This window comes from Netta rufina (genome assembly GCF_964035555.1).
Source record: "Netta rufina genome assembly, chromosome: 3".
Taxonomy (NCBI): Eukaryota; Metazoa; Chordata; class Aves; order Anseriformes; family Anatidae; genus Netta; species Netta rufina.
The window spans coordinates 96,057,221-96,077,961 of record NC_140125.1 but is presented as its reverse complement, the minus strand read 5'-3'; positions in this window follow the sequence as shown (position 1 = coordinate 96,077,961).

Below are 20,741 nucleotides of genomic sequence, written 5' to 3'. Positions count from 1 at the left end.
ATTCTGAAGTATTTGGCATACAAATCTTAAAGTGACCTTAATCCCATCTTTCTCAGACTTTTTTACATGGCTAAAGTAATGTGAATGTAGGATGAAAGCAAAATATATATATATTTATAAAACAAAGTGCCTTGAAAAGAACTTAACTGGTTTAAATTTCAATGGATTAATTACATTTGTATAACATGCCAGTATTCTGTAACGTAGTCTAAAAATATTTTTTGTTAGATTTTTCTGTTTGGTGTTTCCAAAAAAAGAAAAAAAATGTGGACTTACATTTCCCAGGTAAGTTTTTGAGTTTCACATGTAACAGTATGTTTTAGGTGTTGGCAGATTATGTGCAACTCTAGCTTTAATAACCTTTTTTTTTTTTTTTTTTTTTTTGTAATAAGGTTGTAAGTGCTTTAGACTAGGCATATGATGAAGATTGTAAGCTCAGTACTGCAATGCTTACATTTTCCATGCCCTGTTGCCTTATGTCAGAATGAATGTTACAAGGCCAGGAGCAATTAGGCATCTAAAAATGAGGTTGATGAAAATCACCACATAAATCACTACCTCTCCTAAGCCAAAAAAGTATCAGTGAAGAGCAATAGCAGCACTTGTTTAAACTTAGTGAAGGTGCTTAGGCACCTAACTACAATTTAAGGGGACATATCTTTGTTCATCCAGGTCTTTCAGTCATAAGAATTTTCTTGATATTAAGCGCCTACACCAGATTAGGGCTTACAGAAACCACAGAGAGGGTGATGTGTTTGGGCAGCACCATGGCATCCACTTCTCATTTGCAACCTGTAGCCAGAGCATTCAGCTGGCTCCCAGCCCTCCTTGATGTGGACTCTATCTCTTAGCAGAGTCCCTTAATGCTCATAGCCATTTAGCTGTGAGATGCTCTGGGACAGTCTTATTCCACTTAAACTCAGTAAGGCTGTTCCACCACACATCAAATAATTACATATTCAGAAGGCTGGAGACAAACAGGTAGACATTTCTCTGATGAGGACACTCAGCACATTAGAAAAGCATATTCACATCCTTTCCTTGGTAGCACTGCTGCCCATCTCAGGATATGTTTTAGGCTTGCTTTGAGAACAACTACTAAAAATAAGCTCCACAAGTAAGATCTTGAAAAATACTTTTTTTTTTTTTCAAAAAAAAAGTAATGGTAGTTTATACCTGCAGCAGGCACCAGACAGCTCACCACTTTTGGGATTTAGGTAGTATTGTAAATTTTCAACAATAGAAATTCAGAAATCTGGGTGCTGAAAGCATATATATCTTATACAGGGTCTTCATGGTTTTGAGGCGTCTTTTAGGAGACCACTTCACTCTTAGATCTGAAATGTCATGCAGCGTTCTATGGTGGAGTCCCACTGTGAAGGTCTTGGCTCTGTTCTTTAAAAAGAGACACCGGAAAGGCATTTCATTCACCAGCTCAATCAAGTTCATGCTCATCACTGAAAATCCTTGCTGGCTCTCATGAACTCACCACGGCTGTTGGCAGTGATTTCAGTGAAGCAGTGCAAGCTTTTCATTCAAACTGTTTCTCAGGCAGCCTTATTAGGTTGATGCATTATAGCAATTATTTCACCATGGGGATAGTATTTATTTTTAAGGGTGATTAGATCTGGTGTCTCAATCCTATGCTGAAAGTTTCACTCTCCTCTTTACCCCTGATCATGGAAAACATTTTATGAACTTCTTAACGAACGTTGGTCACTTCGTTCACTCCAAGCTAAAATGCCATAGCAGGTATTTTTCCTAAATGGCCATTCACACTGAAATACTCTGTCCTGCCAGAGGAAGCAATTTCAGACTCTGATCCCAAGGCAAATGATGTCTCCTTAGTATTCCAGGCATATTATCAGTACAGGCACAACATAATTCCACAGCTACCCAGCAAACAGCAATGCAGCAGTGCACAGCAAGTCCTAACACCTTTTAGCAGGGCAGACAGTTTTTCAGGATGGTGCCTGAATTAACTGTACAGCAAATGAACTTAACTGAGATGCAGGAGGTGCTAAAAACGGTGGAGGTAGGTTTGGGGAGGATATTTAATTTTTCCTTTTACTCTTACGAGCTCTGACATACACTTGTAGGCAACACTAGATTTGGGAAGAAAATGAGGGAGGGAGGACAACGGCCTTCTGGCAACTTTTGAAGTTATAGTTCTTTGCATTTTGTAGTAAAATTGGGGAAATGTATCTGATACACTTGGGAAATTTTTTACTCTATTTTCCAGAGTGGGTTGCTAATTATAGAGTCCTGAGAAGACAGATATTTTAATTTACCAAGTCACTTATTTAGATAGATAGCTATATTTTGTATTTATGCACAGAAGATTAAGAGCCTTCAGTGAAGATCCTGCTCATACACTTAATAATGCAATAAATTAAATGTAGTAGAATTTGCTTTTTCATTTTCAGATATCTCCTCAGAGAACCTGCATGAGAATGTGTCTGCATTAAGTTCTGATCAAAGATCATATGATCTGAATGAAAAAGACCACCACTGACCTCAGTGGCAGTTGGATCAGACACTTAATGCACTGACACCACTATTTTAGAAGTGTTACAAGGCTGAAGGCTGCTTGGGGAGGATGTGGCTTGGACACCATGGGAACAGCAGCCCGATGCCCTGCCAGCAGCTACTGCTTTAGAGATGGGGGAGCGCACTGGGGAGCTCCAAGGGCGGCTGGTGCAAGGATCGGCTGTTACTTTGTTCCCTCCAGAATTGTGCATTACAGGCGGAAAAACAGTGCTCGCCCATTCGTGTCTGATTTGCCTCCTGGTTGTGTGGGAACCCAGCTGTTTCAAAAATAGAAAGGAAAAGTGTGGAAAAAAATGTACATGCTCTTTGCATCTGCAAAGAAAAGGGATATGTGTGTGTTTGGAACAGAGGATATATTTTTGATCTTCCTTTTCCCAAAGCTTGTTGTGATGTTTCTGCTTTTGCCAAGGAGATGCACTTTGTTCAATGTGTCCTAAATGTGTTCTGCACGTTGCAAGTTTGTTACACCCCGCACACACCCAATGCACTCCCAGTTTTGTAAGGCTATGAAGTAATAGTTATTACCATGCATGACAGTCATTTGGACAAATGGCTTGGGAGTTGTGAAATGTTGTGTCATTTCCACATTAAATAAAACTCCATTAGCACCCTAATAGATTCAGGTGATCAGAGCTATGCAGTTCTGAATGTGGCTCTCAGGAGCACGCAGCATTGGGCAATGTAGCCAGGAGATACAGACCCCGCATACGGTGCACATACAATTAATGTCATAAATAAACCACCCCGATATGTGCTCATAGTATCCAGTGAATTAATTGCTTCATTTCTTCAACCTTGTAATAAACAGTTTTTACTGCCTCTTGGATTGCAAAATGGTGGTTATTTTATTAATGAGCTTATGCAGCACTCTTTATTCATGCTAAGAAATATGAACTGCTTGTAAAGAAAGGTTAAAAAATAAGACAAATTAAATTTCCAGCTGTCTAACACATGAGGGTAGTATTATTTGTCACAAACCTTGAGAGAACAAAAGCTTATCAGGCAATAAATGTTTGTGCATTGATAAGCGCAGGAGCAATACCATTCACAGAAAAAAATAAATCATTTTTTTCAACTTTCTGAAATGTGTAAGGAAATGTTGTGGTTTATAAAAAAGTCATTAGGAAAATAAAACCAAAATCTGTGGACAGATATTGTAAAAATAAAATGTAAAATGGCTCCACTAAGGTGTATGATAAATATATCTTTTTTTTTTTTTTTTTTTTTTCGTTTGGCATAAGCTGTACAATTGACAAGTAGTTGTACAACCATGTAGCACACAGAGATCAGTAAGAACTTATTCCCCAGATCAATATTGTACTGTGCAGCACAATATTTCTAGTGACTTTTTTTTTTTTGAGTTTATTTTGATTTAAATTAGAGTTAGACCAACATAAATCTGAAGTATTTTGTTCGTAATTAAGAGATGTTCCTCCGATTATGTCTTCACTTGCATGAGTACGTATTCCATTAGCACCCCAGTGACAAGAGAGGAGTCTTCACTGCTCAAATGCCATTTTGCCATTTCATTCTTTCTTTTATGCAGGTGCTTACAGATATCTTAGTACCTTTCTGTAGAGTCTGAAATTTTTCATTTTCAACTCTTTACTAAGTTTCAGTTAGGTCTCCTTTTTTCACATTCGGACACGATGCCAAAGAAATATTACATATTGACAACAGCTTTGAGAAACAATTGAAACCATTTGCTTTTGGACAGCTCAGAACTGAGCTGCTTTACTCTTAGGCAAAGCTAGTAGTTTGGATTTCTACTGAAGTGACACTGATTTGTTAAGTTTTGCTTCATCACCCTCTTATTTAGAGCAGTCCCCTCCAGGTCAGTATTTAAAAGCAATTTCCATATATTGCAATGCTTTAAAAAGCAGGCAAGTCCTGTTTCTGAAAATCCAGGAGGATTTAGGGTGCTAGATTAGCAAATCAATTATTTGTATATCTTGAGAATGTATTTGCATTTTTCTGGAAGTGAACCTAGTTTAATAAAAAAGACTGGATATCCCTCAAGAAGAAGCTGCTGGATTCAAATAAACAAATAAATGTAAATATAGCTGGGGGGAGAGGGGAATGAAAAAAAAAAAGAAAAAGAAAAAAGAAAAAAAAAACATTTATTGTCTCTTTGAAACAGACAATTTATGACAGTCCAAGAATCATTATCCTAAAGACTAACAACCAGTAGCAATATTTTGTTTTGTTTGAGAAATGAATGCAACTTATTTGTTAGCATTCAAACACAGGCCTCTTACATGTCTGTTGTACATTGTCTGTTCTTGCCTCATTTAGCAATCAGCATGCTCAAAATGCAGACTGGTTGTCTATAGTTTCCTAAATCCCAGAAAATCCAATGAAGCATTAAACACCCACTTAACTTTAAACAAGAAGGATGGTTTAAACCCTCCTGGGATAAAAAATAACACCAGCCATACATTTTTGTTTTGTTAGATTTTGGTGTAAAAATCTCAGTGTAGTCCTAGCTGATATATTTTGAGAAACAGTTTACTATATAGTTTCATTTTTTAATTTGTGCCATGTCTAATTTTGACCCATGATGACATTATGGCTGCATTTTGACATCATATTGGTCATGTTTCTTCCAAGTCTCACCTATGCTGGTGTGAGAGTATCATTGCTCTTGGTTTCAGGTTCTAATTTTCCTTAGTGCAGAGTCTGTGGATTCCTGGTGATCCATAAGATTTCAAAAAGTGACTTGGAAGTGAGTTCAGATTACTGAAAAAATATGACCAGACCAAAAAAAATTTTTTTAAAAATCCTATATTTCCACATAAAACAAAGGAAGCATGTAGAATCAAAAGATTCATGCAAGAGAACATTCATAATATAATTTTTATCAGTTCAGACAGAGCTGGTATTTCAATGCTGTGGAACTGAAATAGGGATTCAAGTAGTAATAATAATTAGATGGTCATTGAATAAAAAAAAGCTGAGGAACGCAGATCTAGAAGATGCAAAACAGTCATGAGGGGTGCTGCAAGCACACAATACCCAGAACAGGTATTACTGAGTAATTTCTGAGGAGAAAAAAAGGAATTCTGTCAAGTTGATTTTAATACTGATATGTTGGTTCCAATACTGGCAGCAACCGACTCTTGGTTTTCATCTAAAATTGTTACTTGATACGTAAATCCTTTTTCTCAGATGGAATTCCTGGATTACATAGCAACTATGTAATGGATATACTGTGTATGTACAGATACAAACCAAAAAGTGTCTTGAAATAATTTATTACTTTTATTTTTTACCAAATAAAATGTTTCTTTTAAAGCTCAGCTCATAAGTGTGTTCTTGTTTTCACTGTCTCATATTGTTATTACCATTTTTCATTTCAAAATTTAGAACGTCTTTTTTTAAAAAAGTGGCATCAGATATGTTGAGCAAATTGTAAACAGAGGTCTCAAGGCTGCATGTGGCAGCATCTGTGTTTGCTGAGCTGCTGTACCTTGTACAGGACCCACAGTCCACCCAAACGGAGAAAGGACCAAAGCTGACATCACTTTAATGTCAAATTTGTGAAATAAAATATAAGCAATAAGCTAAAGCAAGAATTAAATAGAGTAAGGTTTAATATATTTTTTATCCCATGTTTGCTTGCCTTGTATCACTTCCTTGCTCTGATATTTGTGGTTTGGTTTTTTTTGCTTCCTGGTAATCCTATCCTACTCATGATGTCAGGTTGAGTAGTCTTTTCTGTTTCCTGCTTCCATCTCCATCTTAATTTCCTGTTTCCTATTTACATGAATCATCCTTCAGAAGTCTGTTTTCCCTACCCCTTGTCTTACTAGTACCATTGAAAAAAAAACACTTCTATCACATTGCTTGCCAGAATTAGCTTCTAGCAACTTCTCCATGCATGAGTGCACACTACGACTGAATGGCTAATGAGAAATTGATTTTCAGTCACGAATATCTCTTTGGTTCCTTTGGAAAACAAGTAGGAAACTAACTTTCTGAACAGCTTACAGTTTGTACTTAATGGAGGAAGGAAATGAAGAGGAGGAGAGGAAGTGAAAAAAATACAAAGGTTACAAAACACTGAGGTGGTTACTCAGTGACCACTTATGAAAACATCAATGCTTAGAGTTGTGGTGATGCATATACAGGCATACATACACATACCTGTATGCATAATACTGAGGCTCCAACTTAGACAGGAACTTCTACTTATGTAGAAATAAAAGTAAAATTCATCTCATTTAATTGTGCTCAAGCCTTTTCTCAGCTCCTACCTACAAGAACTCATTGTAATTCCCACCTCTTCTATTCTTCCTGTTTCCCTTACTTACATCCAAGCCAACCTCACCCTGCCAGCAACTCTGTCTGCAGCATTCCAGCACCACTAGTTAAATATTGAAAAAATGAAACCTTTAATTTTCTCGATATATCAAGTGGATCAAATAGGAATCTATGCCTATAGCCAAATGAAGACTGAAGACCACAGGATCTGAGAGTTTCTGAGAGGAAAGTATGTGTATGCCATTCAATATGCAAGTTAAAATATGCCGGTATTTCAGAAAATGTTGAAAAACAGATGAACTAGGTTGAGGTTTATTGCAGAATTACTTGAATCTCCAAGAAATGGTCATAGCTGAGTTAGAGCTGCCATCCCCGCTTAGTGGATAGGGAGCCTAAGGACCAGAAGCACCCCTGAAACTACAAGCAGGAGCAGCCATCAGTTCAGACACATGGTCACCTCGTTCTACCTCCATCCAATGCCAATGCCTTGGCTTTGCCGGTAACACTCATGGCTTGGAAAGCCACTAAACTGGCTCTTGGTTAGCAGAAAGACAAGCACTTACTAACTGAAACGCTTCTATTAAGTGCCTCTAAAGCTGTTACTTTTTATATTGCACATCCTTGTATATGACAGCTTTTCCCCATATATCTCAAAAATGACTGGCTTCTGTACTGTATTTGAGACACCCAGCTCTTTTTTTGTCCAGAAATGGTGGCTAGTGGCACTTGAAGCATTATATTGCTATAAAAGTCAGTGGGTAATCAGCACTTCAGTAGTTAAAAAGATTAAACATCACTCTCTGTGTGTAATGGCCAGTTTCAAGCCCATCAGACACAGCCTTCGCAATTGTTCTTTTTGACTTGCTCTTCAGAATAAAAATATCTCTGTGCTTTCCAAGGTGGGACAGACTGTCAGCTCTTACAGTTTGGTACAGCATTACTGAGGTTCATGAACACCTACATCCAAGCACTGATGAAGACTCAGTCTATGAATGAACAGTCAATGAGGCAGCCAGGGGCTGGTGCTCCCAGAAACTCTACATGATGTTTTCCCATAATTAAAAGCACTACAGCAATCAATACAAGCAGGTGGTTGCTGCATTAAAGCTTAGTACACTAATAAGTGGCATGCATACCTCAAGATTCATATCCTCTGTTCCTCCTCTTCTGAGCAGAGCAAGGATTTAGGGGAATACACAAGGAACTGGAGGAAAAAAACTGGAGAGATCAGAAGCCTTTTTGTCAGCAAATTTTATTCTCACCCCTCACATAAAGAACATCTGTCACTGGTTACTTGATAATTAAGAAAATAAACTGTGCTTTTCTAGTTATGTCACTGAAAACCACCTCTGGATGGTCCCTGCACTGCAAGTCTTTAGCGGTGGGGGCAATTTGCTGGAGAAATTCTTGTTTCAGTCAAGAAGCTCAGAGAAGCAGAGCCCCCCTGCAGTCGTCCAGGGGACTGTGCCATCATCCTTCAATGCTTTAAATGACCAGGCAGAGATAGGATCACAAGTCATGGATCTAAAGGAGTGTCCTCACTTTTTGGACAAATAAGACACAAGAGAGAAGTGTGCCTCCCTCTAAAGAATTTGAGAATGTCTGTGGCAGTGTACTCTTCCTAGCCCTCTTACCTGTCACCTGTAACCCTGCCTAGGTGATAGCCATAAGTGATGGCTATGATGAACACGTCTGGTCATGACAGCTGTAATCCGCCCAGGCTCCGGGTGGATTCTGAAGAGACAGATCCAAGGGCTACCTGAGCATGCACCAGCCAGATATGGCTGGTACGCACATATGATGGTAGTCAGTCATCTTACCCCATAAACGGGACAGCCCCGAGCTTGTTGAGCTCTCCTGTACTGCAGTGGGCTGCATGCCAGGATCTTACCCTGGAGCAGGGACGACTCTTAAGGTTACTCCTTGAGGTTGAGAGATTCCTTACCTGTGACAGATACTCTGTAAGTGACTAATAGGTAGCTTGTTGAAACTTTGCAAGTAATTTGCTAAGCAAGCTGAAACTTTGTAATCCTAACTAAGGGATATAAAGCATTGATTGTGCATGCAGTCCTTCAGGCATAAACCATCAGGTTTGGGATGGGAATAGGATCTGGTTGTATCTAGGATCCTCAGAGTTTCGATGGCAAAAGAGACCCCATTCTGAACCTCATGACTCAAGGTGAGGGTCTCCCTGATGCTTTTAGTCTGACCATGTCCTCTATGCAGTAAATAATTAAGTGACCTTGCCATCACAAAACTTGGTAATGTCACATTTGCCATTAGAACTCTGTTAAATCTCCATCCTATTCACGATTAAGTTTTGCTAAATCACTATTTTCATCAGTAAATATGTTGACCATTCTCTCTTACAAGTGAAGTGCATAATTCGTTTCATGACAATATCCGCAACACTGGATGTTTTTAACTCTGTTTTTGTTTGGTTTTGTTGTGTGAGAAACACTTGGCAGTGTTTACACTGCTGCTTCTAGTGCACAGGGCCTGTGCACTACCGATTGGTTTTACCTCTCTGTCAAAAACTGGTAGGCTTGAGTTGCACCTCATACATTGGTCTTCTAAACCACTTTTCACAGCCTGGTTTAATACCCTCTTTATTGCACTATTATTTCATACACCCATCTGTGGGATCTACACTGAGAAATATTTTTTCTGTGGAGTATCACTTGTTACAGAGCTGATATTCGTTGTCAAGGCTCACCTGATTTTGAAATTTATATGTTTATGTATATATATTTATATTTCCAGTTTGATTAGCTCCAAAGACATCAAATATATTTAACAATGTTCTGCAGTTTAAAAGAGAAGACTTTCTCAGCAGAGAATTTACAGTTTATAGTATTTAGGTTGACAGACAATATATAATTCAGTTCACAACACTAGAATTTATTTGAATTATTTTCTCGTCAATTATAACAGTGCTAATCTCATGACCTTGAGAGACTGATTCATAGCAAGTTAACTTGATAGTTGACAATCTGAATGCAATCAACATCTATTTCATTCCTGAGCAGAGGAAGTGCAAAGGGAGAATGCTATTCCCTTGGTAGCCAATGACAGGACACATGAGAAAGGAACAAAGCTGCTAGGGCAGGTTCAATTTGGACATCAGGAAAAGTTTTTTTTTACTGTGGGGGTAAAACAGTGAAGTAAAACTGTGGGAGACTTCCTAGAGAGGTGGTTGATGCCTCATGCTTGTCAGTGTTCAAGATGTATTTGGATAATGCCCTCAATAATATGCTTTGAATTTTGGTTAGCCCTGAAGTGATCAGGAAGTTGGAATAGATGATATTGGTAGGTCCCCTCCAAGTGAACTATTTAATTCTATTCTATTCTATTTACATCATTTATTTGAGCAGGCACTATTTAACCTCATCAAAAAGAGTGAGCATTACATTTCTTTATAGACCTGCATAAAGATCTAGAACACACGAGCTTTTAAAAATTAGTAGGGAAACAATATTATAAATCTCTCTTGCTCCACTTAGAAGTAAAATACAAAGAATCGTTGCAGGGATTTGGAAATTGAAGTCCCATTTTCAAAACCACTGAGATAGATCAGATTTTTCTTTCTGGGTTGGAGAATTAAGCATTTCATCTGGATTTTTTATAATTTGTAGACAAGCATATCTTGAAAAAGTAATCCTACTCAATTCTCACTGTTGTTTAGGGGAGATAAAAAAGTGTTTTTAAAATCTTTAAGGTTTTAAAATTACTTGGGTGATTTTGATGCCTTCAGTCACACATTGGACGTCCCAGGGATGCACTTCAGAGGGGGCGGCTTTCTAGAGAATAGCATACTGAATTTTGGTTATATGGACAACTCAGAGATTTTATTTTCAAAAAATGCATTGGCATCTTCAGATGACAAGTCTTAGAAAGTCTGAGTAATAAATAAATTAATTAAATATAAATATATAAGTTCAAACACAAAAAATACATTTATTAAAAAAAAAAAAAACTTAATTTTTCATTCCCCAAGATCAAACACATTTTATTACTTAATAAATCCTCTTTCTTTGAATTTTAAATAAATCTCTTCATTAACACAACTGCCTTGGGTTCCAAAACTATAGGAAACACAAAAGATATGACCTTGCAAACTTTGGCTGTCTCAAGTTTTGAGAAGTATACCATAAAGAATATTTTAGCACATTCTGTACTAGCAATTAAATACCTTTTTCCTCTTACTTGAGAAGCAGGAACCATTATGCCCTTGAACTCTTTAGAAATTGTTTTAAAGCAAGAGAAAATATGGGTCAAAGTATTCATATCATAGTACTTCAATACTCCCCTATAAATCTCTTAATTAAATAGGAAAAAGAATCAGAGAAAAGAGATATTAGTGTCTTCATCTGCCCAAGGCAGCTGAAGTTTGCATTGGCATATTTTAATTCTCTGTCAGCAACAAACCACATTTGCAGCCTTTGAAGCAGCAAACAAAGTAAGGTAGCAAGTAAGAACATCGTAAAGCACAGGCTACCATTTCACACAGAGCACCATAACCACCTGCTTCTTTGGTCTTTAAACATTAATCTCAGAAAGCTGCAAAAGCTACAAACCTCTGTGATTTATGTGAAGAGAGAGCTGCCACCCCACTGAGCACTGCTGGGGTGAGCCCGAATATGTGCCACCACCGTGCTCAGGGTGCCCATCATGCTGCCTCACCTGGTGGACCTAATGCTTCTCAGCACCTGGTCAGGCAGTTCCCATCCAAACACTCTGTAGGTATCTCCATAAGTCTGTCTATTTATTAATCTCAGGTGTGGAGCTCAAGCCTAGAGGAAGACGACCTGTATGGTGTTCTGGCTTATTCTCTGTCAGAATAAGCCTGGGGAGAATTCTAATACTTAATTCTTAAAAGGCATTTGGATAATGCTCTTAGTGGTATATTCTAACTTTGGGTCAGCCCCAAGGTAGTCTGACAGTTGGACTTGACAGGTCATCTTCATAGGTTCCTTCCAACTGAAACTATTCTGTTCTATCTTCTTGACTACCACATATACAGAAAGAGTGGAAAAGTTTTACCACCCTACCTCACCCTCATATTTTTTAAGTCCCCCTTTTTAAGCATTGAGGAAGCAGAAGGGAGCACCAGCACAATTTTTCAGCTCTCCATTAGAAAACACAAAAAGAAACATAAAAACATAAGAAGAAGGAATCTGACCTTGTCAGTAAGGTGAGTTAATATCTCTGTTCCTGTAAACACTTCTGAGAAGTCTCAAGCAAAGTCTGGTCCATAGTATTCCTCCTCTGATGAAAATTTCATACCTGCTATCAAGATAAATTATCTGAACTTCAGTTTTCCCTCGTTTTCCCAAAGAAACTCCTTCTCTCCCCTCACTGTTACCCATGTGTCTGTGAGTACAGAGTAGTGAAGGTCACTGCTGAGAACACAAGGATACACTACAGAAATGTTCAAGGTACAACCACTTTCATAGTTATAATGACATTGCTGAAGTATGTGAAGAGCCATGGGTCAAAGCCTGCCCAGATACCTCTCCTCTTTTGCTTTGTCAAAAATATAGACACAATCACAGAAAAAACAACTAAAACTGTGTTCGAGCCATCCATGTTTTGTGAGGTTTGGTACCAATGCGTTGGTTTCATAGTAGTCTTCATATGATAACTGATTATACACAGTGATTGATATATATACATGTATATAACCTCTGTAACATATAGATAATAAATACGTATTTAATATTTATGTACTTGGCCTAGCAAAGTAGCAAAATGCCTCAGAATAAAGGGCACATTAATAAATAGGACTGGTTTTGCAGATGGTACCTCACTGGCCTCCAAAATTAAGAACAGAGCTTTCTTTGAGGTTTGCTTTAGCTAGTAATCAATTATATGAAATTATAGTTAGGAAACATGTAATTAATTTTCTTTCAGTACGATGATGATGTAAGCATAAAGGGATGATCATCAGAAGAAAGGGTATAGAAAAGAAGAACCTGATGACAGACTTTTTCAAACATCTTTTTGTGTTGGGTTCTTTTTTTTTTTTTTTTTTCATGTACATGATGCATATTCCCTGTATAGATGAGAAAGTAAAGATGATTCATAAAATGAAAGCAGCATGAATGAATGGATACTGCTGGCTGTACAAACCAGTTAATAATGTATTCATTACTTCCAGCTAATACTAGAGCGTACAGCTGCTACATCTAAATAACACTGAGGCAATTTTCATGCTGATTTACACCCAAGAGAGAGCAGTTCCAAGTCCTGATTTTCAGGATGGGCAATATGTTTAAATAAAGGACTGGACGAGTGCTTGGGAGATTAAGGCTCAGCAGTTCTTCCACGGGTTTCTTACATAACCAGTTAGGACTTGATTTCTAAACAGACCATGCAACCACATTTCTGTATCTTTCATTTGGCCTCTCAGCTAAAATAAAGAGGCAGAGCTAGATGCAAAACCCTGACTGAATGCCTTAAGACAACAGGCACCATTTTCTTATCTGGGTTTGCTACCTGATTGCTCAGATTCAGTAGTAATGCTCGACAGGGGAAAAATTCCGGAGGAGCTCCTGGTTCCCCCTCAGCTTGGTGTGAACCTTCTGCATCAACAAGGGATGCACACAGACCATGTGTACATTGACCAGGTACTTCAAGTACAATAAATGGAGGAAAACCTAGGTGAGAAACTTTAAAAGCACAGATGTAAGAGATATGATGATTTTCTCTCTGCCAGCAAGATCTAAGTATGCCTTAAAGAACATTTTAATGGTTAAAAGAATAAAATGACAACTGACTGGTGTCCATTGTTTTTCCAGATAGGCTGGAACTAGGAAGCAATTTGAGGCTTGAAATCAAAGAATTGAAAAAAAAATATCCAGAGTTGGAAGGGACCCACAAGCATCATTGAGCCCAACTGCTGGCTCTACACACGAACACCCAAAAATCAGACCACATGTCTGATAGTGTTGTCCTAATGCTTCTTGAACTCCTGCAGGCTCAGTGCCATGACCTGGAGTCAGGGAAGTGATCTAATCTAATAGATCAATGTGATCCAGAAAAGTTTGTATCAAGGTGAATAAAATGAGTATTGTGCAGGTGGCTCTTTTGCTGATATAGTTTTTGGTCCATGTTTGCTCTTTCCAGCACATAGTAACCCCAAGGAAATAAAATTAATTAATTAATTAATTTTAAAAAACAAACAAACAAACAAACAGAAAAGTCTTCCATTTACTTATCTTCATCTTGGCAGGAACAAGTTACAATATTTTCCCTGTACCCATGGCAACTAGCTACTGCTAGATGGTAAAAATTCCTAAACCACCCCTGGTTTAGGAATTTTAATTTTAATTAACACCTTTAATTTTCTCAGTTGTATGTATCAGGGAAGTGGTGGAGTCACCATCTCTGGGGGTGTTTAAGGAAAGGTTGGATGTGATGCTTAGAGACATGGTTTAGTGGGTGACATTGGTGGTAGGGGGATGGTTGGACCAGATGATCTTAGACGGCTTTTCCAACCTTAATAATTCTATTAGAACCTTTGAAACAGAGTGGTGAATATGTTCCCTCTGCTTCATCATTTTGCTAAATTACTTCTATAACTTACAACTAGGCTTCTTTGTATAGGCTGGATCTAACTTTTTAGGTTCAAGAAAGAGATGGGAACAACTGTGCTGTGTAAATCTCTTTTAACATTAGTCACCATGATTTACAATACTAGCAGAAGCTAGTCTGCATATCTTTGTCCTTTTGAAATTTTAACTAAGAAGGCTTGCACATGACTCATTCCTCAAGCACTGTACTAGTTTCAATGGTGCTTTTAAATTACTGTTTGAATTTGCTTTAGGAAATCTACCATGGCAATAAAACGCTAATTCTGTTTGTTTTTCAAGAAACATTGCTTAACATTTGTAGAATTAAATGCACTTTGGTATCTGACTTTTTCCCCATGATTTTTTTCCAAGATGGGAAAATGGATGAACAATAGGGATGAATGTGTCTTCTCCTTGTGGGGCTGAGAGTAAAGCAAACACAACACTGCAGGAAGGAGGCAAGCTGCTAGTGAGCAGGATGATGGAGGTTGTCTGGGTTTCAGCTGGGATAGACTTAATTTATAAAGATATGCACACCTTCTGCAGAGTCAGGAAAAAAGTTTCACTTTACTCTTTGTCAAAAGTATTGTTTTGCTGGCCACATACAGAAGCAGATGGCTCTACGAAATGGCTCCAAGGTGAGCCCAAATTTAAGGAGCCCTTGTTAACATGAGGAAGCTGAAAGCTGAGCAGTAAGGAGGGCTGAGGTGTGCCTGGATGGAGAACCCACACTGAGGAAATGGCATGGGGTCTGGGGCTGGTTACCTCTTCCCAGGACCTTGGGTTGACCCCTTGGCACATGTGGAAACACTCATCCATTGAAAGCCTCAGCTCATCTCCTCACTGACATTGCACAAAAGACATCAAATCAACCACCAAGACTCTGCCAGCAGTTCCCAAACCTTAAATGCTTTAAGGAGCTTTTTGTTAAGCCCTGCTGAGGGAGTGGCTGCACTAATTGAAGAAATTACTGAAATACCTGCTGTAAGCCAGAGGCTAAGTTTGACTACATAACGATGTGCTACACACCCTTACTGGGCACTGTGCTAGCACAGATAAATCCCACCATCAGTTGGCAGCTTATTTCAAAAATCAGAAACTTCATTTTCTTGTTACATTCTCAGTTTCCTTTTGTTTGTAGACCTGGATATTGGACTCAACATTCTCTGAAGCCACAAAAGTCTGTGTAAGTATTTTAAGAAAACCAGCAATAAATCCTTTGGAAGAGAGAGATTTTCATGAAGCACTGATCACCTCTCTGATAGTAATACTCTTTGAAAAGTGCTTTGAACACAGCATCTACATGGGACCAGAAATACTCAAAATCAAACTGTTTTTTGAGTTCTTATAGATTTTCCTATTTGACAATGTTCATCATTTATTATGCCAGCAACCTACTCCCATGCAACTAGTATCTTTAGCAATACATCATTGCATAAGAGGATCATTTAAACTTGTATCTTGGTAATTTAAAAAAATAAAAAATAAAAAAATAATAAAAATAAAATCTAATCGCTCCTTAAAGAAAATGAAAGAGCATAAGTAGACTGAATATAAATTTTGAATATAAATTTCACAGACTGTAGCTGGTGAGGGATTTTTAGCTGAAAGCTTTTTGGAGGGAGATACTAATGCTCTGAAATGAAGGCACTTCCATTTTGATTCTCATTTTCATTTTGCCCCTCTAAGGTAAGCTATTTCAGTGAATTTGATAAGATTTATAAAAGTTTTCCAGAACAGGCTGACCACTTCATTCAGTCATTGTGGAAGCAGAAATTCCAGCCCATCCAGTTCAGAATGAACACTGGCTTTCAAATAAGAGTGTGCATACAAAATTGAAAGGATGAACAGTCAAACATGATTCACTAGAAACTCTTTTTAAATATTATTCTGCAACTTATTTTGCTATAAATATTTCACTTTTATCTTTGATTTTGAACTCTGTTCTCTATTGTTCATCTGTGGGGCAGATTAAACACACATAACACACATAGTTACTAACCTTTCAGATTAGTGAAGATTTGGGGTGAGCATTACTACAAAACCTTCCTCATGTTGCTTTGCAAAGGAGATCAACGTCACTGCTAGTTAATATATAGGAAGGTGTGAACTGAGGAGGATGGACAAGGGAATAAACTGAAAGAAAAGATGTTCAGACTAAACCCAAGAAGAAACTTTTCCTTCATGAGTGCAGTCCAGAAGTGGAGGAGGTTGCCCAGAGACGTTGTTCCATCTATGTCCTCAGAGGTTTCCAAGACCCTATTAGATAAAGCCTGGAGCAACCTGGCCTGACACCACAGCTGGCTCAGCTTTCAGTAAGAGGTCGGATGGGGGACATCTTGAGGTCTCTTCCAGCCTGCATTATACTGTGGTCCTAATTAATCTGGAAAGTTGGAGGAGTTGCTTTTCTACTTTCTCGCCGGCACTTGGTCCTGTTTCTCATGATCCCATCTCTCTGCTTTTCCACTGTAATTTTGGGTACTTGCAAAGAAATGGCTGCTGTGTGGCCCTCCAGCATCCATGTAGTCCTTCTGAAGCTTGAGGAGCTGCACTTCTGGACAGCAGCCTGGTGTGGTGTGTGTCCCATTCCTGCACCCGATAGCCACCCTCAGCTTTGGGCATGTCTCCAGCATGTGACACAGGAGGCAGAAAGTCCTGAGAGGGGAAACCCTTAGTTCTCCCATTCCTGCAAGAAGTCTGAAGCCGTACCTGCTGCTGAGCACAGAGACATCTCTATTCTTCTCATATGGCAATCTGCCTTCTCTGAGAAAACATCCTCAAGGGAGGTAGACTATTTATTTATGTTAACCTTTGGGTTTAATATGCAAGTTACACTGTGCATTTTATAACTTTATCTTCTGCAGAATATGCCTATGCAAGGCATCTTTGTGGGCACTAGGTTTGCACTGCATTCTTATTTGGACAGCTTTAATGTTTCCTGATTTAGTTTAATGTTATTCAGCCCATGATCTGTGAACTGCTGTTACTTCACAGAGCATCACTTTCCACAAAATGATTGTGGACTCCCCCCCGCCAAAAAAAAAAAAAAGAAGAAGAACCTCTCATGCAGCCAAGCATAAAATAATGTAAACTATGGAAATCAAATAACAAACGACTATTTAAAATTTGCACTGTTGTTCTGGCTTGAAAATGATTACCATTGTACTGGCACTGCATAAGTAGCCTTTTATTTTTCTCCCTAAATAGTAGATCGGGAGAAATTTTAATTAGTTAAGTTAGTTTACACTTGAGTTAAAAAAAGTGTATTTAGATTTATGTTTAGATGCTCTGGAAGTGTTTTTGCACCTTACTGATATTCTAACATCAACAGAGTACCAATTTGGGCAGTTAACATTTCCAGAAGTATAGCTTGCTAATGCCAACTATGCTAATAAAAAGATTTTTCATGAGTTTGTAAAATAATGGATAAAACCTACACAATATTCTTTTAATTGTCTCTGTAATATTTCTGTAATTACCAACTGCGATACTGCAGATGCAGTAAACTCTTTTCTGAAAGAGGAGGAAATGATAGCTTGTGTTCCACTCTGTGTTAAGAATATTCTGTAGAAAGTTGTCTGAATAAGCTTAAGAGAATGTGAAGGGTATGTTGTGGACTTATCCACAAGAATATTTTCACTCTCAGGTGGAGTTTTATCAATATCCCCTCAAGACAATACCACAATGAGTCCCAGATGCAGTTCCTGTAGATGGGCAATTTCTCCTAAGCTAGATTCACTCTGCAGCTGCTCCCAAGAGCCTCAGAACCTGTCCTTCACCCCATGGCCTCACAGCAGGTCAAGTGTGAGCATACTGCTTTCATGGGGTGAAGGCCATCAGCAGTAAAGAACATTGTTCTCTATGAAACAAATTAGCGCAGATTGAATACCTGAAAACACTTGATAACAGAGTCCTTGAATAAGGCTGTTGTACTGACCCTCAGCATCAGCTGGAGAGTAGATTGGCTGGCCAGGCTCCTGTCTGCAACCCCCAGAACATCCTTCCATCTCTCCCAGCTTCTCCCATTCCACAGGGTCAGCCTCTCTTTGCTTCCTCAATATGTTTTAATCACCTGGTATCTTCAAAGTCACTTCAGAGATCTGTTGTTAAAAATTAATGTCCAGTAGATAATGTTTCCTATGGTTTTAGGCAGAGAAACTGCCTCAGCTAGTGGTCCTGCTCACGTCTTGATGCTTCATTCAACAGCTGGTACTTTTCCTGCATCTCCTTGCCTTCTAACTGTAAAACGGTAACTCTTCATAGCCTTATAAAGAGCATGTGGGAAAGAAGACAAATACTGAACAAAAGTATTTTATTATACTTAAATGTACAGCTATTGTGTAAAGTTTGCAAGGCATTGAGAATCTAGGCATATTGCATATTAATGATGATCACAGAATCAGGAGGTATCTGCTTCTTGTCCCACTAGTTTAACATTTAAACAAATATTTCAAGAAGATATTCTTTCACTGAGGTGTTATCACACAGAGATCACACAGAAGAGTTGTGTATTCGTCTGATATACAAGATTTGTTTTACTGTTGGATAAGTTGGGAGGACCTGCACTGAAATCGTTAGTCAAAGTCACAATCTGTACAGATCCTTTCATTGCTGTTAATGTTACTTTGTGTGAAATTGGATGTGTAGTCATTTCATATTTGTAATTAAAATCTTACTCAGTATTTTCTAGGTATAACTGTCAAATGTGCAGTAGTGAGATGGTTTTATAGGTGTAAAGCTGAGAAGCCTTCGATCTGACAGCTGGTGAGTCTGACCAGCACCTCAAAGGACCCTGTATGGCCAAAGGGAAAATTTTAGGCTTCAGATACATCTGTTTTGTCCCAGATAAGTGTCTACAAATGGCCAGACAAAGATTCCCTCAGTATTCCTTTCACTCACAGCAGTACCCACTTTTGTTTCAATGTGAGCACCTTCCAGCATGGATGTCTTAGGAGGGAGCAGAGACTGGAGCTTCACTGACCTAACTTTTAGTTCATAAATTCCTCTTTTAGCCACAGCTAATGTAGTTATTTTCTTGCTTTATTCTCAATTGTGCATATCTCAGCCCTATAGAAACATGACTCACTGTGCTGGGAGTCTTCATTTTACTTTTGCTTGGGAACCACATTGCCTTTGAGCTCTATAAGGTGCACCTTCATGTTTCTGAATCCAGATTCAGTAAAAGCTGCTAACGTTTTGGCTTTGATCTTATCTCATAAAGCACTGTGCTGATTTATATTGAATCACAGTATTCCTCTTAAGATAGCCTCATTCAGATCTCAAATGCAAATGTCAGTAAAGTCTAATAAATAGCTAATCTGCAATATAGACAGTTAAGAGAAGGAAAACTATCAAAGTAGAATTGACAAATTCTTCTCTAAAATTTCTTCTGTGAATCTACCCTTAAATGACCAGAATGATAGGATATTTCTTTATTCATGTCAGAAAGTGTGACCTGGAGACCTCCTTACTGCAAAATATTTCAATTTAATGGGGATAAAAATTAAGAACAAGTTCATACTAATGACACCAGCATAACTACAGAGGTTTAGCTTTCAGAACAAAAGAATCATTAAAAAGGGCTTTCAATAGAGTTACTTTTTAAAAAAAAAAAAAAAAATCTACCCTGAAATTTCTTAGACTGCCTTCACAGATGGCACACCCCAAATGGACTATGAAGCCTACAAGTCAAGCCTCTTGTTTATGAGCATGGCTACCCATTTAAGGCTACTCCCTGTTGACTCATCTGAAAGTGCAGCTTACAAAACATCAAGAAAGGCTCGTATTCATTGGAGCAATGTGAACGTGTAGAATTTCTCTGAGGTGGTTGTGTTTCATGCTGCACACCTGCCTAATAACAAAGGAGTGGAAGTCATTCAGGGATGAATGTGTTCAAAACCTGCATCACCATGGAAATAAATGTAAGATTAGGATGGAATGAAGAACAGACCTTCAATTAAGTCATGTGGCATGAAAGTTGACATTAGTTATCTCTTTGCAATGCTTCTCAGGCATGGTTACTACTATAGATGGAGGAAGTGTAATTCATGATCATATGTGCACCTCTTCCCACCTGCAGGCCTGCTCTGCTAAAGAAGAGAGTTTATATTCTGACATCACAGGAAAACACTTAAATTCTTTCAAGAATATTAAAAGTGTTAGTTCCTACTAGAGTTTTTGAACTTAACAGACAGGTTTTTTGAGTGTGTTCATCCTGAGTTTTACTTCCAGAAGAAAAGTGTATACATAGATCATCCTTAATCAGCATGAAACAATTTCCAAACTGTATTATTCAGGGAAGCTATATTTGAAGTAGTGAACAAAATCTGAAACAGGTATGCCCTATATGATGTG